The sequence below is a fragment of the Podarcis gaigeae genome, assembly GCF_964106915.1.
Source record: "Podarcis gaigeae genome assembly, chromosome: 8".
NCBI classification, from domain to species: domain Eukaryota; kingdom Metazoa; phylum Chordata; class Lepidosauria; order Squamata; family Lacertidae; genus Podarcis; species Podarcis gaigeae.
In genome coordinates, this window is record NC_139684.1 from 46,816,462 (window position 1) to 46,842,175 (window position 25,714).

The 25,714-nt window shown below is 41.0% G+C and overlaps 1 protein-coding gene across 5 annotated transcripts in view; it reads left to right on the plus strand.

Moving 5' to 3' along the window:
* Nucleotides 1-25,714, plus strand: part of CDH8 (cadherin 8) — a 228,030-nt gene that overhangs the window by 167,247 nt on the left and 35,069 nt on the right. The gene's annotated exons all lie outside the window — the stretch shown is intronic.

Here is a 25,714-nt window from a genome sequence, read left to right on the forward strand (position 1 = left end):
TCTGAAATCAGAGCAGTAGTAGCCAATGTGGTGGTCTTGGGATGTTGTTGGAGTACAACTTAGGAACATAAGAAGCTGCTTTAGGAAGTCATGTCATAGCACAGTAGAGTCTACATTGACTCGTAGATGTTGCCCAAGGTTCTAGGCAGGTATTTATTCCCAGCCTTCAGTCCCAGTTGGGGACTGAACCTGAGACTTTCTGTGTAGAAGACAAATGCTCTACCACTGAGCTACGACTCTTCCTTTTTTCCAGTCGAAAACAACAGGAGGATAACACAGTGGCCATGCTTGGCCTGCTGTATAAGCATAGGAAACTCTGAGTGACTAGAAAACATACAAAGCATCCTAGTCACGTGGAAAGTTTCTACATGCGTAGACTTGTTCATGAATTCTACATCCTTCAAATGAACTATTATTATATTTATTTATATCCCACCGTTTCCCAGATGGGGCTCCAGGCAGTTTACAGGTTAAATATAAACAGCTAAAAACACAGAAAAGATGTGCTAAAAAGCTATTAAACACACACACAAGTTTAAATATCATCTATTAGAACACAGATATAATTGAAACAAAAACATCACAGCATCAGCACTTGTCTTAAAGACAGCCATGAATGTGTGTAAGTGGAACCTATCATCATGCCCCCCCTCCCATGTATACCACTTTAATGGCCATGGGGAACCCTGAGAACTGTAGTTTGTTAAGAGTGCAGGGAACTATAGCTCTGTGAGGTCACCACCCTTCACAAACTACAGTTTACATGATTATCCAAGTCTGCTAAAGTGGTAGACTAGTGCCTTAAATCCATGGTGTGGATGTGGCCATTGTATCTTATTTGAATGGCTAAAAAGGACCATTTTCTTACTTGCATGGGTTCTCTGAAGTGTAAGTTCCATATAATAAGAGATAAACTCAAGAAGAATGTCTTGCATTGATGCTGCATTGTGATTATCCTTTGTCTTACTTGAGAGAATTGTTTTATACCTGGCTGACTGCCTAAATGTATGAGTTGACAATCTATTCTACTTGTTATCCTTTAAGAAAATCTATTTACAAAAAAAAGAAAGGTTCTTTTCATCCTTAAAGATATTTTATGGGCCAATCTTTCCTTCTAACATAATTCAGTCTAAGTGACACCTCATCTCAACCTATGCTTTTAAGGTCTCTCTCCAATTCTCCCAAGGCTTGTTTATCTCTGCCATTTAAATAACAAGGAGTGAACATGATATGGTTTGCTAATCCAAGAGGCTAATTCCACTCCCTTCCCATCGTACAGCTTCCTGCATGTTTGACATATTCACTAGGTAAATAAATAAACACATTTTTTGAGATTACTTAATAATGCATGTCAAGAAGAACAGTTAATTCAACTGGATGTGTGTGAACAAAAGTAAAATAATAAAAAATAAGCCGAAGACAAAACAAATAACAAATAACTCAGGTGGGTAGTAAAGGTTTGTGGGATTTACATACTCCAGCAGCAGATGCAAGAAATCAGGGCTGGGTGTCAGTGGAGAAATTTTTCCAAACTGCAAGACAAACCATGTCACAGATAAATAATGCTTTAATTTCATTCAAAACTTACTGTCCTCCAGCCTCTTCAAGGTATGAATCTTATTTACACATACTTGATCCATCATTAAAGATGTATGCATTCATAATACTTCAGCATCTTTTCCTTTTCAGTCTTTCACTCTGCATAAATCCAGAAATCCAGTTTTATGATTTTTGCTTCTCTTTTAAAGGTATCTTCTAACTGCATATTTATTGAATGAATCTTGAAATAAAAAATATGGTGAAACCCTGCACTCATTCTTAAAGGATCCAGTGTCTTATTTTTAAATTATTCAAACATTTGCCGAATGCACACAAATTAGAATCCAACAATAATTTTTGTTACAAGCCACCCCAATCTCTGCCAAGTGGTGCATGAGTTTCCAAGGGTCTTGGCCCTTCACCAGGGTCTATGATATATGGATTATTTTACACACACAGTGTATATCTTTAGCCTTCAGTGGAGGGGCACACAGCAACAGAACCCCAAAGCGTGTCAGCTTATGCTTCCGGCAGCATCATCAGCATCATTTTTGCTCTGCAGCCTATCTTAGTCTCCAGGGAACATGCAGTCATGGTTCCTTCTCTGCTTCCTGGTGCCATCTTGCCTAATTCTGCTGTTCCTAAAAACCAAGCCCTCTTTATTCATTTGTATTCTAATACCCAGTTCTCTTGATACTTTGGTTAGTATTTGGTTAGCCAATGGTTAAGCCAGGTGTCAGACAAACAAAGGTGTTTGTCTGACTTCATCAACACCAGTTGACTGAATAGGATTAAAGGCTGGTACACACTTAGGATATTTACCTAGGTAATTAACTCTTTACATGCTAATTGATGGTGCTCAGAAGTAGGTCCACACACATATTCCAATACACATGGATCTTGATTACATTCTTGAGGTCTTATGCATAATATTTATACATAAATACTAATTAAACACCCCAAACCCCCTTCTAATACACACTGAGACTGTCTTACAACATATCCCAGTTATAACATACAAGTTCTGATTAAATCCCAATATTTACTGAACTTAAAAATTTAGCACCATAGATCTATTGCATTATAAAAAATATATTCTTGCACTAATAAGAAACCCTGTCTCCCAAAATGGCATGAGGAACGTCAGCAGTAGCAGAATAGTTGCTTTGTATGCAGAAGGTCCCACGTTCAGATCTCAACATCACATCTCTGGGTTCAGATCAGGAATTCTAGAGATGCTGCTAATCAGAGTAGACAATACTGAGCTAGATGTACCAAAGGCAGCTTCCTATGTTTCTGTGACATCCAACTGCGTCTGCCTGCCAAGGAAAGACTTCCACACATATAATGGGCAATCCCCTACCTCTCTTCCCAACCCACAGCCTCATTTGCATCCTCAAAATCTGATCCACAAAGTTGGGAATCTTCCAGAGCAGATTTAGTGGAAGGGCACAGGGGAGCTGCAGGCACAAGGAGAAGAATGGGGCATCCTGATTTATGAGTAGATCTCTGCTTCCTTCAACCTGGTCTCTGCCAGCTATGACTGCCTGCAATTCAATTCAAGATTGCTCTGCCTGCTTGCAGATTCTTATTGCATTCATACAGTGGCTCTTTAATTCCAACTTTCATTCTGGTGTGTGTGTGTGTGTGTGTGTGTGTGTGTGTGTGGCTGTTTGTGGCTGTGTGTATAGCAACTGGACTCCTTATAGCCGATGGGCTTAATAGCTACCATTAAGATGATAAGGTTGTGTGTGTGTGTGTGTGTGTGTGTGTGTGTGTAAACATTGCCTTCTGGCTGAGCTTGAAAAATCACAGTAGGCTATTTCTAAATTTGTCTGGCAGTGGAAGATGCCAAGAGTTGTGAACAAAATCAGGCAGATGCTGTAGAAAAGGGTTGAATGCCCACCTCCAATATTAAACTATATTTTTATGTAGCATAAGTGATCCAAAATAAGCAATGGATTTAAAAATAAAAGTAAATAAGGTTGAAAATGGTTTGAGCAAACCACACCTTATGGATTAAAACTAAATGAAAAGGACACAAAAACCAACACGCAACAATAATGCTGTGATATTATGCTATTAAAAACCTAGGATAGAGTAGGACAGTTTGTTTCTCCAGAGAAATCCTCCTTAAAAGCAGTTTTGCTTGAAAAAGATTTTGACCTGAAAAAGATTCTGGGGCCCTTTAAGTTTTGGATCGACCACAAAACCATAAGACATATGGATTTTCTCAGGGAACAGAGATTTTGTTCTTATGAGAAAATTGTACAGATGATGGCCAGGGTTAGATATACTCTTTCTGAGTTCTTTCAAGGAAAACGTTATAAGAATTATTTTTTGAGGGGTGGGTCTGAGGGAAGCTGGCATAAATAAATAATAGGATTATTTTTTTTAAGTGAGTGAAAACAAGGGGCATAATTTCAAAGAGCTACAAATAGCTTTAGAAATTAGCAAAGACAAAGTGTGACAAAGAAATGGACTCCCTTGGAAGGTGGTAGATATTTTTAAATAGATGAATGGCCATCTGTCAGGGAGTCTTTAGCTCTGATTCCTCCATTACAGGGGGTTGGACTACATGACCCTTGGAATCCCTTCCCACTGTACAGCTCTATGATTTTATGACTTATCAGAGGCACTATGCTTCTGGAAAACAACAGTGAGATATGGGGGTGTGCAGAAAATGTGTTATTACTTCTAGAAGTACAGAAATTTTCCACATTGTTTTGCAAATTCATCCTCGCTATGGACTAAGGAAAGTGTATGACTAGTCATCAGTAAGCACATTCAGCCATGAGTGTCTATATATTGCCTCCAATAATATGTGCCATCTTTATGACATTTCCTGAAACTGGAATTTGTTTTCTGCAATGAAGATGAGTCCCCATCCCTCCTCTCTTTCTGTAACCCTCTGGGAAACACTAGCAGTTTTTCCTTGCCGGCAGACTGCCAAAATAAGGCTGTACACAGCTACGTGCCTAGAACAAGGCCATAGATTTTATTAGCATTCTCTTTGTAGCATCTGCTGTAGATAAATCCAGTTCACAACCTTGCAAAGGGGAATTCTATCGTGCCTTTACCAGGATGAATCTCTCCTCCTTGCACATACTATGAAACACTCTAGGGTGTATCAAAGGAACTGTAACCAGTCCCAGTGCTTCGAGTACATGGAGAAGGCTCTTGTGAATGACTGCAAAACTTTAGTGAATTCCTCTTTCTCCATACAATTGGGGTGGGAAACATGAAGCCCTTCAGATGTTGAACCTCAGCTCCCATCATACCCAATCAGCATGGCCAGGGTTCTGGGATGATGGAAGTGGGAGCTAGTAACATCTGGATGGTCTCAGGTTCCCCATCCATTGCATATAGCCTGGGACCAGGGCACCTCAAGGATTGATGATGACTCCCATGTGAGACTCCATACCCAGAGATAATCTGAGGAAACCTTTCTCTGGCTTCACCCACCTGCTAAAGTCAAGTGGCTGGGGATCAAAGTATTGCTAGGCACTGGGGGAACCATTTTGCTAGAATGACCCTCACTGGAGGACTGGGGGGGATGGTGCCCTGGTAAAATTTCAGACATCATACTTGCTGTCCTATGAAATTCTTGAGTAAATGTAGTTAGGAGAGATTTAAAACACCCTCCCCTCCTCTGCTGCTTCAGTGCAACATGGGTCATGTATGAGTTCCCCACCAGTCCCATCCTTAAACATAACCTTGGTTGGGTTCATCTAGTCCAATGGTGGAGAACCTGTGACCCTCCAGATGTTGTTGGGTTTCAACTTTCTACAGATGAAGCTGCAAGCAATTTAAGTTCCACAGCATTCTATCTTTGTTTACTTTCTCCTTCTCCTCCTATGCTTTTTTGTGATAGTGTCTCATCTTCAGAATGCCCCTTTTAGAACCATGGCTCTGAAGCCCACTGTTAAGAGCCTTAGGTGCCAGGAAAAAATGAACTGAATCCTTCAGGCATTTTATCTTAGGATGTTGTTTTATTGGCTGCTAGTTTTGAAAGCTCCCCCCCCCCCACATACCTACCCACTAAGTTGGGCTTTGTTTATGTACTGTGGCACAGTTCATATTTTACTCTGTGGTTGCTGGGATCTGTTTTGCTTTTTATTTTGCTCTTTCTGTTTTCATGTTGTTGGAGTTTATTATTATTTGCAAGCTGCCTCCAAAATGCTTTTGATGAGGCAAGGCAGTAAAAAAAATAAATGCCTGAAGCATTGCTACCTGGAAAACCCTCCAACTGCCTTCTGGCCATGTTGCGTGGAAGAATGTAGTTCTTCCAATTTTTCCACCTACTATAGAGATTCCTTCTGCAAATACTAAGTTGCATTGCAACAAGGACAGCAACAAAGGCCTAAGCAAGCCATGTTGCTATAGAAAGGGACAAGTATGGGGCACTACAAATATATTTCTGGCATGCTCTGGCATCTGAACTACCTCCTTGTTCACTCTCAGATAGTATTCAAGTCTGTTATACTTCTCAAACCCTAAGCACAGTGGAGGCTGGTTCATTAAGGCATATGGGACATTTCACCACCAACCTCTGTATGCTATCAGCCAGCCACCACCTGCCTGCTTTCCTATTTACAACCATTCCCAGGAAATGGAACTGCCTTTCATCTTCCGCTTCCTCCTTAGTCTCAATGTTGCCGTTGTAGAACTCAGCAAGGAAGGGGATGAGGACAAAACTATAATTGGTTGGCTCTTACTGTCATTGGCTCTAGCTTCCCCTACTGTTTTGGCACCCTGGATCCACCCCACAAGTCTCAATGGGTACCAGCCCGTACCACCTTAGCAACTTAGGCGTACCCTTCAAATTGCACTGCAGATACGCATAAGAGAAGCCCAACGATCCCCTTCTCTCTTGGAAAATACCCCCCAAAGCCCCTCACATCTCCATTTTCTCCCAACATTTTCTAGATCCTTGTTTGCAAATTTAGAATGGGTTCAGAACACTGCTTTTGACAGGTTGCATCTCCATGGATTAAGCTTCAACATATAATCAAGCCTTGAGATACAAATGAGTTTTGCCATGAAATGCTAAAATACAGGTGAAAAAAAGACAGCTTGGCATATGGTTTAATAGTTGCAGACAGATCTCCCACTCTTTCCAAACGACATGCATATATTTAATGATTATTTTTACTTTAACAAGTGAGTTAGTAGTGTCATTAGAAATAGAAAGAGCAGCCAAGAGGGAAACAAGAATTGGGGGAGCTTGTGGCTAATGCATCCTTGCTTTGGAAGCTGTGGGCTAGAATTTTATGAGAAGGCTCATTTTCTATTGGAAGAATCATGACCTTTGGAGAACAAAAGAAAAATGAACCATGGAACCCTTCTAGACATTAGGGAAATACCAGTTCGAACAACCGTCACCTTACAAGGCCTCTCAGCATGGTGCAAACATCTGTACTTTTGTGTTGAGTGTACTGTGAACAAACCACATTTCTCTAAGGCCAAATCTTGCAGGGAAATAGAATCAGTATTGTCATATTTTGCAGCGTATGTTAGAGTCCTGCTATATCTCCAAAATGTAAGCATGATTTCATATGTTCTTTTACTTATACTCACCCTTAAAACAATCCTAAAATTGTAATCTGTGACTGTAAGTACACAATTAGATGTGGCTGGGTTGTCATCTGTATGGCCTTTCTCATTGACATCTATTTTTACCCCGCCCATCTGACTGGGTTTCTCCAGCCACTCTGGGTGGCTCCCAACAGAATATTAAAAACACAATAAAACATTAAAAACTTCACTAAACAGGGCTGCTTTTATATGTCTTCTAAAAGTCAGATAGTTGTTTATTTCCTTGGCATCTGACAGGAGACTGTTCCACAGGGTGGGCGCCACTACCGAGAAGGCCCTCGCTGCAACTTCACTTCTTGCAGTGAGGGTACCACCAGAAGGCCCTCGGAGCTAGACCTCAGTGTCCAGGCTGAAAAATGGGGGTGGAGACTCTCCTTCAGGTACTCTGGGTTGAGGCTATTTATACCCTGCTCTCCAGCTCTAAAGGGATTTTCAAGAGTGACTAAATAATGAAAAACAGCTATTTAAAACAACAATCATAGCATTTAACATACCATTAACAAAAGCAGATAATGCTTTAAAAAGGACACAAAACATTAAAACCCATGGCAGTAGGAAAATAAATACCAGTGTACCTAAAATCCCTGTGAGAATGAAGTGTAATATACCAAAGTTGGTGCCAGGTGAACCTCTCTGGGGAGGGAACTTTAAAGACTGGGTGCCACAACTGAAGAAAAGTCAATCAGGTCACCACCCACTTTAGATTATATCCACTTTGGTTTGAGTTTGTTCTTTAAACATTTGTCAGCATGCATTTTTTTTTCTTGGTAGAATGTTTCTTTGTATGCTATTTTCACTAATATATGCATATTTATGCACATCCCTCTAATATGTCCCCCTGGTTTAGCTGGAGAAATGCACCCCAAAATTATTTGAAGTGTGACTTTTGAAGGACAGCTGTGTTTCATTGAGTGTATCTTTTCAGGAAGTGTGAGTAGGGTAGTCTCACATTACAATATGAACGGAAACAAAATTCACATCTACCTGTAGTCTCAGTGTCCATGTACGCTAGTGTGAGAATAAGGCATCATTGAGGTACAGTCAGGTAAACAGATGCGGATGGAGGGCATTGATTTACACAAAAAGGAGTGTGCAGAAGAGGACTGAAATGAAAGAGCCAATGAACTCAGCTACTCAGATGCCAAGGAAAGCACTAGAGCAGCAAGTGGGCACTCTGGGAAAGTTTTAGAATTAAAAGTGAAGAATTAAAACTAAATAACCCAATGACAGCTGCAGCTTCAGGTATAGGCTTTATAGTGCACCAGGGTTTGTTGCCTTGGGCCCACCTCTTCCAACAGTTGTTTAGCAGCCCCCTGGGCTCTATTGGTTCTAGATGTATGCTGAGTAGTCTGCTGGTAATGGTGCCCCTGCTCCCTGCCTGACTCTTATTTCAGAAGTGAACTAGGCTAGGGAGAAAAGTGCTTGAAGCAACCAAGCACAGCAAGGAAAAGCTGAGGAGGGAGGATAGGTTGCATCCCACCTTCACAAGCTCCTTTTCTAATAAAGTATAGGATACTCACGCATGGGTTTTATTACATGCCTATATCTCCGTGGCCAGCTTACCCTTGACAAATACATGTAACATGCCAATGTGGCCAATGCAAAGAGGAATGTCATGCAAGGACATACATCAGAGAGTCTCAAGGTTAGCCAAAGCTGACTGAATATTTGGCACTTGGTGAAAATCCTGCCTTTGCTGCAATTTAATGTGTTAAATGGCCTTTCAAAGGGAGGATGAAGCCATGTCCATTCAGCAGGGAATTTATGGAATCATGGAATTTATGGTGATGACCACTGGCTTTGATGGCTTTAAAAGGCCATTAGATAAATTCATGGAAGATCTGTCTGTTTATGGCTACTAGTTATGATGGCTATATGAAACCTCCAGCCCCAGAGGCACTATGTCACCGAATACTAGTTGCTGGAGGACAGCAAGGAGAGGGGACAATGGCTTTGATGTCTTGCTTGTGGGCTTTCAAGAGGCATCAGGTTTGTCCTTGTGGGAAACAGGGTAAGGACTAGGTGGAGCATTAATTTGATACAGTGGGCTTCTTTGCATGCTCTTATGAATCTACCCATAGGGGCAACCATCTTTTTTTCCATACAGTAAAGCTACTAGGGACAATGTATGGGAGAAGGGTTGGTACAGGGGGTGGGGGCAGCCATCTTTTTCTCTGTACAAATCCCCACGAAGTAAAGATGTAAGTAAGCATTATTTTCCATTCCACCGTGTCATTGTACATGCCACTGTTTCCCTTCCCCTGCACTTCATATCCCACCAAAAACTACACCATTCATTTCAATGTCCACTGTGGTGAAATCTCATAGCCTACATTATTTAATTAGTTGTGTGGGTTATGTTGTTATTGCATTCCTTTCAATGTAAAGGAAACACAATGTAATGGGTGGGGACACAGAATGTATTCATAGAATAATTGAACTGTACTGTTGGAATGGACTATGAGGGTAATCTAGTCCAACCCCCTGTAATGCAGGAATCTCTTGTCCAGTGTGGGGCTCAAACCCACAACCCTGAGATTAAGACCCTCATGCTCTACTGACTGAGCTACCCTAAACTAAAATCACATTTGCTTGGTTGGTTGCTGTTACGTACATGGGACAAATAAGCGATACCAGAAATTTCCACTCCTGTTTTTTTCCCCGGCAGAATTCCCCAACATTCCTACCAAGAAGTGACTGTGTGTTATTATGTTCATAACTTCCTGGGAGCATTTCAAAACTGGGTTGTTGTTTTTTACCACATTGCCATAAAACAGGTATTAGGTGTTCTAAGCAACTGTAAAATGCTAAAGAGACAACCCTAGGGCTATGTCATAAGTCCAGTATGGACCAATGCACAGATCAGTTCACTGACTTGCAACTTCATTCATAGATCTACATTCCAGTTTGTGCATGGGGTCCAAGACAGTGGTGTGTGTGTGTGTGTGTGTGTGTGTGTGTGTGTTTCGGTTTGCTCCAGAATTAAGAGCTAACCAATATCCTCTTCATCCTTAGGAAGTAGGCCACAATCCACCAGGAATTTCTCTTGTACAGTCCCCATTGAAAACAGACTCTTTTGTGGAAGAGCAAAAGAACACAATTAACAGATTGGATTAAAGTGCTACCTCTCATACATTGCTGCTCACAGGGTGTCACTGCTTTTTCACTAATGCTGTTGTTTGACATATTTAGAGTCATTGCAAAATGTGAAGGAAGGGGAGGAAAACTCGTTTTTGCACATGAAGTCCTTTCTGTTACAGCTTACTTCAGATCTCACTTCCTCCAGGGAAATGGGACCCAGAGAATATTAGCAATCCCAGTGGAATTGCACTCTAAGTAGCAGGCATCAGATGCAACAGAAAAGGTTTAAAAAACTATAATAGAACTTAAGTCTTTTGAATATGATCCCAATCAGTAGGCATCATGTGAATACTACAGTATTTATCACCATGGAAAGGCTGTTCTTTATGGAGTGACTGTGAAAATAATGATACCAAATGGTGCCATGTATTTGAGTTCCTGCTGGTTAAACGTTCCATATTTCCAGCATAATTATATGACATTTGCGTTGAAACAAAGACTGGAATGCATAGTGCATCAGGGGGAAAACTTTGTTTAGCTGAAAAGGATTCCCCCCCCCCCTTTTGAAAAGCTTTGGAGATTGTGCTGCATGGATCTGCAGTAGAGAGGTGATGTTATTATTTTTAATTGTGATTTATGCTTGTGAGAAGTAAATTTTTTCTGTAGAACAAATTGTCCCTGCTGAACATGTGAGAAACATAATCATTAAAACTGATAAATGGCAATCTCAACAAATTATCACTGAATATTTATCAAGTGTTTTAATTATTGGAAAGTTTGGAGAGCAGCTATTGTGAAGCTGGACAACGAAGTCGCACTGTTAAAATTCAAGGAAAATAGGATTTGAGGTCTTAAAAAATGCCTCTTAATGATCTAAATCATTTAAGATGCTTCTGTTGCTGCTAGTTCGGTCCTTGAGATAATAGGAGGTTTTTCACTTTCAATTGACATGGATTCAAATACTATTCCCACCTCCATGGGTGCAATTATTTAGCAATTGTGTAATAATGGGCATTCAGTAGAACTAGATTGTTTGGAAGAGACCAATGCACAGGAATATAAAAAGGCAGCAGTTTCTATTAAAAGAATAATAGAATTGTAGAGTTGGAAGGGACCAGAGGGGTCATCTAGTCCAATCCTCTGCAATGGAGGAATCCCTTTGCCCAATGTGGGGCTCCAACCCAAGACCCTAAAATTAAGAGCCTCATACTCTACAGACTGAGCTCTGATGTCTGTTTGTCAGACTCAATGCTGTTTCTGTTTGGCTTACAGTAGTTTGGCTTCTGTGAAATTATGTATCTCACTGTCTACATAAGTATGTAACATGTGTAGCTATTTACCTAACTTGCATTCAAGTCAGTGTAAAGGAAACATCAACACAATGTTTTTAAAAGTCATTATCATCTGTGGACTTCCAAAGAAAAATAATGATGGTGTAAATCAGTGTTTCCCAACTGGGGATCCCAGGATATTCCAAGGGGGCCACAAGTGAAAAATGCGTAAACAGGAGCCACAGCACGAGGCTAGGGGGCCACAGAGGGAACTGAGAAGTGAAGGGGAAAAAACTTTCTTCTTTTATTGTCTTGGCCAATCACAAGCGGGTAAGGGGGTGGCCCACCAGGGCCTAACGCTCCTTTTTGCCACATGCATTTTCTTGGAGCAGTCCTGGTTTGTTTCTGGCAGAAGAGGGTGATCACTGAGGCTCCTGTTTGACTAGTAGAGCCTGCAGTCCAGAACCCCCAGGTAAGGTAAGTGTGGTGGTGAGGTGGCAAAGGGTAGGGCTGGGTGAGCTGGAGCTGCTTCTTGCTGCTGCTAGTTCTGGGCCCGGTGGCAGCTCTGGCCTGACTCTGAAAGGTGCAGGGTGCAATCCACCCCAGCACCTAGCAGATCAATGCCTTTGGATGTTGCTGAGGGGCTCAGGGCCCATCGGCAGTGTCAGCCCGGTGCTGCAAGGGCTAAAGTGGTGCTTCAGGTTAAGAACAGTTTCAGGTTAAGAACGGACCTCCGGAACGAATTAAGTACTTAACCCGAGGTACCACTGTATTCATATAGGCCTCTGTATATGCAACCTTGAACACATGGATATAAGATGAACGAATACAGGGGGCAGCTGTTGTGGGATGCTTACTCTTCACTACCACATATAGACAAAGGTTATACTGTGCGTTGGCACAAAGCTTCTGTGTTGTGAACCTTTGATTCCAACACCTGAAAAGGCTTTTAGTAGATAGAATTGCTGAGCTGAAATCAAATTGATTCCATTCTCATCTCTTCCCATATTGTCTTATTTCATGTTGTAGCATAGAACATGTTAGAACACTGGCAATTGAACAAGCACACACCTTTCCCCAGTTGATTTATTTTCCTATTTTCCTACTCCAATTCGAAGTACCAGACTGATTTCAAAATCACTTCACACAAGAAGACTTTGACCTTGCTTTCAAGACTGTTCTGGGGTGGGGGGGAGACCACTAGAGGTGTAGGAGAGAAATTATGTTATTAAATCAGAAGAAGAAAAAGCAGAATGAAAATTACAGGGCCTGTGATTTCTTATCCCTTTCTTTCTTATTTTATGCTGTATCTAGATTCATTCAAAGGAAAGAGTCCATTGTGAGCCAGGGGTAATATGAAGTCAGAACATAAAGTGGGTCAGAATCTAAAGGGAACTGGCATTGGCCAAATGACCAAATCAAAAAAGGAACGTGCTTTTGTTCTTAGAATATATATTGAAAAGTGTGCTTTGCTTTCTTCTATTGACCATCAGTTTTCTATACAAAGGAATTGGTACTGTTTTCTGTACGGTAAATATATGAGTGAAAATGAAAAAATATCTTGTATAAATCTGAGCTCGGAGACATGGTGGTTGTTCAGTACATTACGGACTACAGAGACTGTATCGCAAGACTTAATATTTTTGTGGCCTAAACTATAGGACTATGTGATAGAGGACCTTGGCAAATGAAAGTCAACTTTATTGTCACACTTGTGTATTAGGGTCTCCTGAGATGCTTCTTATGGAAGATATCTATTTGAACAAACAGCACAATATTTGAAATATTTAATATTGTAGTAATATCATATTATCCTTGGTACTCATAGTGTCAGCTAGATTTTCAGCAGCATCATTTTCAGTTCATTGAATGTATCTGAGGAAGTGGGTGGTTGCTCACAAAAATGAATGCTAATTTGCCAAACCTCAAAGCTGTCACATACTTGGTTTGCATTTTAATATGGACCTTGCTAATTCACATTTCCTGAACCAATATGTGAATTTAAACACAATTTCTCCAGATTTTGTGATGCAGTTTTCCAACAATTCTACCCTGAAAGGATACAAAAATGCATTATATTAGGGGGAAAGTCTTGCAAAGTAAAAGCCCATATATTATGCAAAACCATGTTAAAAATGTGTATATTGGGAGAAATGTGCATCAAAAACATCCAAATGTTTATGCAGAAGTTTGCAATCCAATACGGAAATGGGGCAACCTGAGCTTAGGGTACAATACTGACAAAACCCTCCTCCCAGCCACTGCTGAAGCCTTATGGGCCCATGTAAATGTACCAGGAAATGGATTGGATCCAAATCATCCTGTTCCCTTGACATGGTCCTAAAGAGGGATGGAAGGAGACAGTGATTCCATCTTATTTTTGTCACAATTGGTGCTGCTGCCATTTCACAACAGTTCAAATTCCACTAAAACCTACATTATTTGTCTCGCTATCTGCTATGGCTGAAACTAATGTTATTAATTTTGGTGAGTTTCAGTGGAAGGGAAATGTCAAAAACAAAGCAGAAAATGACGTAGTCTTTTATGTTACATTTGTGAACTAAGAAAACCAATGACAACAACCCCTGCTTGCATTTGTTTGCATGATTTCCATTCCCGACCTCAAACAAACATGTACATCACAGCAATTTCTGTTCCCATTTCAAACAGAGTTATCAAATATCCCTACTCCCAAACCGGGGTGGGGGGATCTGAGACACCTTTTTTCCAGTGGGGGAGAAGAAGAAGAAGAAGAAGAAGAAGAAGAAGAAGAAGAAGAAGAAGAAGAAGAAGAAGAAATGAGTGGCATGAATTCTCTGACTTCCACCCTTCTTGTTAGAGTTTAGCAGGGCTTTGGATAGAATGGCTGAACTGCCTTACATTTTTACTCTCCTCGCTTCATCCATTTTTGAATTGCAACCTTAAGGAAACATGGGGGGGGGGAGACTAAGTTGACAGATGCATTCCCCACTCTCTCAATTTCTCTCACACACCCTCTTTCCCTCTCTAAAGCCAAATACATTTCTTTCTTTCTTTGTTGTTTTTTTTTAAAAAATATGCATGAAGGGAAAGGGGACATCAGAGAAACCAGAATTGAGAGAAACTAATTGGATAGGTAGAAAGAAACTTCCAGTATTTTCAAAAATGTTCAGCTGATATCTCAAGCCACCCACTCAAGTATAATTCATTGATTTTAATGGCACTCTTCCAGATGAAGTGGATTTTGAGTACTGCAGCTTAAATAAAAGAATGCTTTTCTATTTTCTACACTAGTCCTGCACTTTCAGAAATGAGATTGAAGCTTTATTGAAAAGTTTACCATTGTCATTTCACAATGACATTACGCGAGGCGGATGTCCATTGAATCCACTGAGCAGTGATGTTCGCCCTGATCCACTTTGGAGGCAACAGGAGTGTTCTGCAAGTTCTGAAGTATTCTCCCCACCCCCTACGTGTCATAAAGAAAACACTTGCTCAGATTGATCACTATCAGTGTTTGTTCTCTGCCTGTTTATTCCTCAATTGCCTGTTACATGGATGCCATTGGCAGCAAAATTTTCTTCCTAGGAGTAAGTAGCCCCAGCAAGCAGAGATGAGTGCAAAGGCATTGCAGTGCTTTGGAGCAAATTAGATCTAGTTATGTGAAGGAGTCACTGAGTATAACCAAAGCCAAGTCAGAATGTGACATCACATTATCCCCTCTCTGAATGGCTGAACACTTTGATTCTGTTTCCATGTCATTGCCCACTCCCACCCCCAAAACAACAACAACAACAGGGAAGTGAATTTTGTCATCAGTACTGAGTATATCATCCCTGCACCATTTTGTCTCAACTGTCACTGTGATAGACTATGGCTATTTATACACCATGGAAGCAGTTAGGCTCCCCCGCCCCCACTCTGCAGTATGCAAAGTCTGGTGCCCTTGTTACATAAGGCTGACACTTAAAAGGCCCTTCCCATCTCAAACAATCCCCTCTCAACCACTGTTCTTCCTAACCAAAGAACTTGCATGCTTTATAATACCAAAATCAAGCTTCTGATGAGGTTACTACTAACTTTTACATATGGCCACAGAAGTGGTTTCCAGCAACAGAAATCCAAGGACATGTTGCACACAAACATTGGGAGGCAGGCAGGCAGGCAGTCAAATATTCCTCATATCTAGTGCATTGTCTAAAATGAAGATAGTGAGATCGTTTTATGCTTTTTTGTCAGCAAGCCAAAAAGCCTCTTTATGGTTTACCAAGAATATAAATACAATCACTGAAGTGCCATGTTATGCATTCTCAAAAGAAAAAAAAAGTTATGTATAGATTGTAAGTCATGTGGTTTTTAAAAATCATAACATGGGAACACATTAAAACAAAAGACATACAACAAAATTATCCTACAGATTCCCCATGGGGAAATATATTATAATGTCCTAGAGAGTTTACTTATAGCTTTAACTTTTCTGTGTTATTTTCCAGTTCCCTACAGAATTACTAGTAACATTAGCATTCTTATGGAAGTTTTGCTTATTCACTCCCGACTTGCACTTTGTATAATTGACTGCCATTTAAGTCTTAGCAGGTTTTACTACATGAATTTCCTGTGATGGAGGGAGGGGAGATGGTGCTAAAGCATCTGTTTATGTGCTTGTGCTGCACCCCAGGGGAAGCGGCACATAAAAAAAGAGGTGTTTCACATCTTCTGTGGGCCCATGCCTGACTAAAGGGTCACAGAAGCCACTGGCTCACATCTGGTGTCCTGCAAGTATTGTTTTGTTTCTGGTCTGTTACTTCACAGGCCAGCTTCCACCATGTCCAATGTTACTCTATAGGTCTCTATAGCTCTTGGGGTGCCTGGTTTAAGTCTGGGACTCCTATGTCTTCCTGTGGAGAAAGGGGGCTGGGCAATTCTGGAATGCAGCTATTCTCTTTATGGCCCGACCCAGCAGGGCTTAGGGAAAGAGCCTAATGATAGCTTCTGACAAGAGAGTAAGGGCCAAGCCTCCTTCCTTCATGTTAAGGACCATCACTTGGAGGCCTAGCCATTCCAGCCAGTTTTCTAGACTTCCACTGCACCTATCACCAACTTCATAGCAAGACCAAGGTAAAGGTAAAGGTAAAGGTAAAGGTAAAGGTAAAGGTACCCCTGCCCGTACGGGCCAGTCTTGACAGACTCTGGGGTTGTGCGCCCATCTCACTTAAGAGGCCAGGGGCCAATGCTGTCCGGAGACACTTCCGGGTCACGTGGCCAGCGTGACATCGCTGCTCTGGCGAGCCAGAGCCGCACATGGAAACGCCGTTTACCTTCCCGCTGGTAAGCGGTCCCTATTTATCTACTTGCACCCGGAGGTGCTTTCGAACTGCTAGGTTGGCAGGTGCTGGGACCGAGCAGCGGGAGCGCACCCCGCCGCAGGGATTCGAACCGCCGACCTTTCAATCGGCAAGTCCTAGGCGCTGAGGCTTTAACCCACAGCGCCACCTGCGTCCCAGCAAGACCAAGGAAAGGCCCTATTACCACCATCTACTGGCAGCAGTATAATCCAACTCCACTCACAGACTTTCACAGAGCTTCATATTTTTCACAAACCACCATGAAATCTCCAGTACCAAGTCTCAGAGCTTCTTACCCATAATATTCTTTTTATATCCAGCAAGATTCTCTGGCAGTTTCAGTTGTGTTCTCTATCCACCTAGCAATAAAACATATATAACCACAGAACTGTAGGGTTAGAAGGGACCCTGAGGGTCATCTACTGTGACCTTCTGCAATGCAAGAATCTCAAATAAAGCATCCATAACAGATACCCATCCAACCTCTTCTTAAAAACCTCCAAGGAAGGAGTATCCACAACCTTCTGAGGGAATCTGTTCCACTCTTGAACAGGAAAGTTATTCCTGATGCTTAGTCAGAATCTCCTTTCTTGTAACTGGATGCCATTGGTTTGAGTACTACCCCACCCCCACCCCCGAGCAAGAGAAAACAAGCATGTTCCGTCTTCCTTGTGTCAGCACTTTAGATATTTGAAGATAACTATAATTTCTCCCCTCAGTCAAGTATGAAGGAAGAGTTTGTTTATTCTGCAGGTGTTATGTTGAGGAGAGCCGGATTGTGTGCTTATTGCTATAGGGTGAAATAAAGAGATAACTTAAAAGTAATCCAAAATATAATTTTTGGTATCCCTTTGTTCACTATATCCTTAATACCCCTTTTTCTTGTTAAGGAGGAAAAAACATTCCAGCTATTTATTTCATGGTGTTCACATTATTTTTTTCTATTAACTTGACCTTCATATAGCCCATTATGTAAGTTAACACAGTCTCTGCAGGAGTGAGTGGGGTGGGGTGTCATAGCCTTTCCCTTCACCTGGCCTAGCCCTTGCATCCTCTTCAACAGTGAAGAGGTGGGATTGTCTGACACTATGGTGCTTGATGGTAGGGGTCATAACTTATTTAAAGGGCAATGATCTGGCAAAGGACTGGAAATCCCCTGCGGCTTATCAGAATGCTTTAAGAAATAATAATAATATAGAGTGTATCCCTGCCAAGGGATGAATGCATAGTTCTGAAAAGGGCTTCTAACTGTGTTTATCTAACTGTATTTACTCCTGCATTGCAGGAGGCTGGACTGGATGGTTTATTATTATTTGTTATTTTCGGAAATGCCTGAACGGGGTTAATATGGATGGAGCATTTTCTGTTTCCTAAAATCTCTCTCTCTCTCTCTCTCTCTCACACACACACACACACATACACACACACACGAGAGGGAGAGAGAGAGAGAGAGAGAGAGAGAGAGAGAGAGAGAGAGAGGAGTTACTATTTTGTGATGCATTGGCAAAATGCCTATGAGCCTGAGGTCAGGAGAAATTTGCTTTTTTTCTTTGCCTTTTTTTAGCAGAAGGGCTGCCAAATGGACATCTGCATTCTTATGTCTTATAAATCAGATATTTGAACACTGAGCTGCAGGCAATCCCTGGTTCCAAATAAAATGAAGAGACAGAACCTTGATTTTCAGGGACTAAGTCCATACTCTACAGCATCTGTCAGATAGAACGTGGTGCTCTTGTTTTGGGCATGCAAAAAGAATATAGTTTGTCACAACAAGGAAGCAAAACAGCAAATGCATTTCATTTTCTGTGGATTTTGGCTGGTGGGCATCTCACTGTTTTGGAATTTCACATTTTTTCCATACTCCATAATTTTTAAAAGCACATGTTTTGCCGTTTAAAGCATTTCCTGCCTCATTGCTAGCATGGCTAACTGAACTCTGGCATCATCCAGAACACCAGGATGCCAAAAACAGAGGCCACAGAACTACTGTGATTCATAGCTAGGATGCTTTTGCAGTTACCTGGGTTAATCACAATAGCCCCCAAGTAAGAAAAGATACTGCTATGGGCTTCAGCTCCTGACTGGAGGATTTTGGAGCAAACCATTGTGGAATGACACATTGTCCAGGGCATTCTGGAAAACATATATAGAATTTATTCCTATGAAATACATCAAAATGATTTAACCATCAAAACATCAGCAGTAAAATATATATTCAAGAATTACATATATAAAAGCGAAACCAATTGCATATACAAAAACAAATTCAAATCCTTTATAGATACTGAAGCAACCCTCCTAAAGAAAGTCACAAATGCCAAATTAAGGGCTAGAAGCCAAGATAAAAAGGCATGCCTCCTTGGAGATAGCATTCCACAAGTTGGGAGCCACCACTGGAAATGCCTGTTTTCATCTTGCATCTCTGAATGACATGCAGTGGGAGGGAGGTCAAAAGGGTAGGTGCCACCACATTGAAGGCCTGATTCCTGAATCATACAGAAGAGACCACATAATGGCACAGTGATCATAAGAGGTCTGATAATGAATTGTGGCGGGTATCATTCCCCACCCCCAATCTTCTTCATCACCCATATATGATTCAGTCTGTTTCAGGACATGGCAATGGGAGTAGGTCACCATCTTGTCCTACGGCAAAATGTTTTGGGCTGACGCTGCGTTTTATGAAGCAACTGTTTATTGTGTCTCCCAGAGAATTAAAATTTACCCTTGCCTCTGTAGTTCCAGATTGCCTATCAATCCCTCCCAGAGTGAATGACCTTGCAGGATGTGTATCACCCCTGAAGGTCAATCAGCACAAAACCTGAGCATCTTTAATCAGACTTGTAGATCATTGGAGTACAGCTGCTTATAGATTTACAAGTGTTGTCCTTTGAAATTGATCACAAGTCTTTCACCATGGGAAGCAGTGTGCCCAGTCCTCTCTTCCGACATGCACTGGCCTTAAATACTATTCTCAGTCTCAGCACTGTGATACCATTCTTCTAAATTTTATCCATCCTGGAAATGAAATGAGAATGAAAGCCATAACAGCACAGTTTAAAATGTGAGCTTATGTGTTCTGTTTACTGGCTGCAGTCCTATGAACCCAATAGAACTTCTGAATAAACATGCATTTCAATTTTTGCTGTCCCTTTTCTCCAAGGAATTTAGGATGGCACAAATAGCTGCCCTCTCCCATTTCCATCTTACAGCAATCCTGGGCGGAAGGTTAGACTGAGAGATGGTGACTCAGTTAGTGTCACCCAGTGACTCATGGCTGAGCATTGGCTTGAACCAAAGTTTTTCATCTGGCACTCTAACCAATAAGTCAAATTGGTTGCTGAGCAAAGAGGGTGGGCTGCTGGCATTCAGGAAAATGTAGGTATTAGCTTCTGAAGAGAAACCAAGCAAAACATGTGTTGCTTTAATCCTGATAGCTAGTTATCAGCTGAAGGAGTCATGATTCTAGTTTGTTTCAGTTGCTTACTGACAATGATGTGTCTTCTGTTTCTGCGTTACTGATCACAATGAATATAAAGTCACTATTGTGAAAACTATGGCCACTGTTCTCCATGGGCCTTAAGAATACAGGTGGAGTAGAAGTTGCACATAGAGCTGCACATGAGTTGAATGTACCTATGCATGGTCATATAAAGAGTTATTGCCATTCATTTGATAATGACCCTTGAAAAGTGGACCAAAGGAAGTGGTGACTTTCAACACAGCAAAAAGTGTTTTCACCTTTCTCTGTTTTCAGCTTGCTGCACTCAGCTGCAGTGGAAAACAGTGTCCTATTGCCCATGTTGAAGTAAGATTCCACTGCCCATCCTTTCAGCTGCTGTATGTAGCATGGAGGGGCGGTGGTGGTGGATATTTTCCTAAACCTGGTTAAATAGGAGTGTTCCAGAATTGAATCAGAGACAGTTTTCAGCAGTTTTAAGTTCAGTTTTAGCCAGTGTGGTGTAGTGGTTAAGAGCGGTGGACTCGTAATCTGGGCAACCGGGTTCGCGTCTCCGCTCCTCCACATGCAGCTGCTGGGTGACCTTGGGCTAGTCATACTTCTCTGAAGTCTCTCAGCCCCACTCACCTCACAGAGTGTTTGTTGTGGGGGAGGAAGGGAAAGGAGAATGTTAGCCGCTTTGAGACTCCTTCGGGTAGTGATAAAGCGGGATATCAAATCCAAACTACTACTCCTCCTCCTCCTCCTCCTCCTCCTCCTCCTCCTCCTCCTCTTCTTCTTCTTCTTCTTCTTCTTCTTCTTCTTCTTCTTCTTCTTCTGTATTCCCTATATATAACCAATGGATTGATCCAATTCACTGACAAAGCATCAAAAAGAACACAGGTGATAATTCCTAATGTAATCACACAGAGGATTCTTTGTGTGTGTGTGGTGAGAAAACACATTCCTGCACATTGGCAAAGCGCTGCACAAAAATAATGATGTAGATAGTGGTAAATATGATCCGCTCCCATCTGCTTTTTTTCTGCAGTTCTTTGTTAATACCTATGCATACATTGATAATGCAGAGAAGGAGAAATCATAAAGTTATCTGAAGGGCAAATTGTGCATGCACAGCACTCTCCTCCAATTTTTTAAAATTATTTTTTTTTGGGGGGGGGGAATGAAGCACAGGGAATTTCTACTTTCTCAGAGCCACTTTAGAAAAGAAGAATTTCAGAAGCTTCCCTAATTCTAGCTTTTCTCTGTTAATGTGCCACCCACAGAAACCTTACCCTTTATCACTGTACTTGAAATTAGGTAATGTTGTTGTACATGTCACTTCTGTATTGCTTAGTGCACTCTGTTTTTTGCAGATTAAAGATTGCACTGAGGATTGGTGGGTGGGAGGGAGAATAGCATAAAACAGTACAGAATAAAATTAAGCTACTGTGCAGGTAGGCTATCTTGTTAGGTCCATCAGATACAATCTTGATAAATGTGTATCAAATGGAAATATTAACATTGGAACTTTGTAAGCTTGGGGAGGGGGAATGAAGCATGCAGCCAAATCAGTAGTGCATTTAACATTTTGGAAAACCTGTTCCTATTTATCACAATCTGGCCCTGATTTAATGCTTACAAAGATTGTACCAAAATCCAGTGGGATGGTCTTCTGATTTAAAGCACTGTGTAGTGTGAGTCTGATTTATGACTGTGGTTCGTAATCCAGCAAGTGATAAGTACATGGATTTCTTTTGGTGGGTCTCTTTTAGAATTTACTAATTCTAAACATGCTTATTTGGAGGTATTGGGTTTGCATATAAAATTTCATGTTTTGAGGGACAGCACCACTTATAATTGTTCAGTTGCATGGGTACAGCCATCTTACTTTTAAGCCATATCAGGATCCAGCCCAAACTCTTAAATTCAGCATTACTGGATCAGACTGCAAGTTCTTCCTGTGAGAAATGCTCAGTCTAATGCTCTCCTTGCTCTGCTTACTTACTACATGTGAACTGCTTTTAATAAGGAACATTTTAAAGATATTCCCCTTCCGCCACAATATGGAGTGATGTAAATAGAAAATTTCACCACCTCTTTCTATAGCATCATTCCACATAACATGTTAAATAAGGAAATTAACCTCATCATTTCTATCCTGCCTTCCCCCCCACCCCCAAAGGAGCTTTAGCCAGTTGTACAGTATCACAAATATGACTATTATAATTTCTTTAACAGCTCAAAAATCACATTTGTACCTTATAAATCTGATTATTATAACTGCTGTTCTCTCTCTCTGTGTGTGTACTTTAAAACAATATACAAGGAGGTTCAAATAATACATTGCTGTTACAAAACCAAACATATTGTGAGACAGCACCAATGCTAACAATTGGAATGAAATATGAATAACTTAAGAGTAACCAAAAATACTCAGGGAATAAGAGCAAAAGAATTCAATCATTAAAAAAAACAACCAACTCAGCATTGGCAGACCTTGGGGTCTCAAATTTCAGCGGTGCCCTGTGCAATGCCAAAATTTTGGCTCCCCCACCTCTCACATTCCATTCTAAATCATAGTTGTGAGATCCCCTGTGGTGCTCCTGAGACTCCACACACAGTGCGACTGAACTGTTCGCACTCCCCTAAATCCGCCTCTGCCCTCAGTGAAATAGAACATATGCTGGAAAGGAGAAAGAAGGACAACTGGGCATACTCTCATTGTGGGGAGTTCCATAGCCTGATCACCACCACTCAGATGGTCCTGTCCTCAGATAACATTCAGATGTGGAACAAATCCTACTTTAACCATCTCAGTGGGTGAACCATACCAGCATCTTACCCAGCTGATTCAGCTACAGTACCCCTAATGTGGTTTTCTTCACACCAGAAAGGAGCCCATGAGGGAATTAACTGGGTTAGGTTGGAAGTGGCTCAACATGCTATTTTACATGCTCCATGTACCTACTTTGCAGACTGTAGGTGAAAGATGGGGAACTGTGGTCATGGGCATAGCCAATGGGATGGGGAGGGGGCAACTACCCCCCTAGATCAAGTAAATCAATAAAAATGCTTAACTAACTGAGGTTCTGCTCCCCTAACATGAAGCCTACCTCCCTAAGCCCATGGGCTATGCCCATGCCTGTGGTCCTCCAGATGTTACAACTCCTCTGATCCCTGGCCATTGGCTACTCTAACTGGGGCTGATGGGAGCTGGAGTCCCACAAGTGGACCACATACTCCCCATTGGAGCTGTAGAACATCAATCCCTAGAATTTCTTACAGCCTGTAGTTCATGGACAAAACAAATAAATCCATTATGATTGTTGTATGCAGTGTGCAGTTATCTAGGGGTATCCCCTTTTGGAGGTTTCTATACTCAGCAAGTTCTTCTCTAGTGTTTAGCAAATTAATTCTTAAAGTGAATTCTCATCAAGTTTCTAATTATAATATCTTTAGGTTTAATGTTTGTATTTCAGATGAAAGACAAACATTTTGGGGCCAGTCACAAGAGGCATGAATAATTTCTTCAGAAGCTTATCTAATTAATTACATTCCTCTGTAATGTCTATAAAATTTGAACCACCATCATTCCGTTAATTTAGATAAAAGGAAATCTTTAGTGTTTAAATGTGACACTTGGCACTAAGAAACCAATGCATTCATTGTTTATGTATTTTTTTTATCAACTTTAGATAAAGAAAATGCTTTTGAAATGTTTTGAATACTCAGTTTGCATGCAACTTAATTCCCCTCCTCACCCTCAGCAAGAAGTACATTATTGTTCCATGTTAAACATATTCATGGTGCATCAATGAAGGCAATTAATTGCATGAAATCTTGCCGACCAATGTGATACATTGCATATTATGATGACCAAGTATACAGAGTTCTCACTCTTTGTCATGGTGCACCTTTCTAATATTCCTAAAAAGAAAGGAAAGGCAGACAATGACTCACTAGAATGTACTTACACTATCCTCTCCTTAGAACTAATCAAATTAGAACTAATGAGGGCTCTAGAATGAGGGACTGTAGTTCAGTGGCAAGACAGATGATTAGCATACAGAAGGTTCAGCCTGCAGTCTACAGCATCTAATAATCAGAATGCACAATACTGAACAGGCAAATAGCCTGACTTGCTAAAAACAAGCATCTTCTGTTGCCCTCTCCAGAATGTATAAGGCGCTAAGCAGAGGGTGAAATCCTGCTGCTTTGGCTGTGTGCTGCTGTTCCTTTCTGGGAACAGGCACACACAGCCAATGCAGGATATTGCCCAATGCTCTTGCCCATCAGATGGTGTCGCAAATCACATCAGCTAACGGGCATGTGGGTAAGGCTTGGGGGAAATGGCCTCATAGATCAACTTGAGCCTCTTGGCCGGCAAATATTAGTTTGTAGACTGGAGGTTACTCACCCTGCCTTCTGCCCTTGCATTCAAAGCCATGATGGAATCACCCATGTCAGATAGATAGCAGGATATTTATTTTCCTAGCTTTTGCCTGAACGTCAGGAACAAGCATTGAGGGTTTGTTAGCTTGCTGCTAATTGGGTTTTGCTCATTGCAGATCTTACTAAGTTAACAAAGCTGTTGCCCATTTATTCCAATCAATGTCTCATGTAGTTATGGTGGGCACAAACTGTCTTTTTTTACTCCGTCTGTAACAGAAATAGTCAATCTTACCACCTACAACACAGTCCAATAGCTTAATAACCTAATTAGCCCATGGATCAGAGGTCCCCCACTACTGTTAATAAGTATAAACTACGATGAACTGATCAAGATTTTATGTGGGAATACATCCATGGACTAAAATTAAGACATACAACTAAGTAAATATATCTAGCAATTGGGCTATAAAGAGAGATGTGATAAATTATAGCTATTAATGGGGGTCAAAGCTTTTATTTCGACTTTACAGAACCTTAATGAACAAATATTTCAATTCAAAACAACATTTCTGGATGAGATTAATGAACTTGTGTTCTTGCATAATATCAAAATGTACTCTCTCTCAATTCTTTCTTCTTTTACCTACATCAATTCCACTCTTCACTTTTCTTACAAAATCTGATTAGAGTTGGATTGTCTTTCTCCCCCATGCCCCCCCTTTTTTTTCCAAGCTGAAATAATAGATGTGCAGTCAGGCTGGCTAATAGAGTAAAATGGCAAAGATAAGCAACGAAATAAATCTTGGTTGTTTACAGCCTCTTTTCCCCATGCAGAATGCCCTTTATCAATAAAACAATGCAAACTTCATCAGAAAAAAGAATCTACCAATTTAGTCCAAGAAGGTCTTCATCAAGCTAATCTCCAACAAACGCTGTTTGCAATAAGGATTTATTTGCTGTCTCCCTTTTGTGAAACTGCTGCCCATTCTTCTTTATCTTTTTCCCTTGGCCATTGGATAAAGCAGCCCAATTATTGGAAGCAGAAAAGGCCCAGCAAGCTTTCAGCA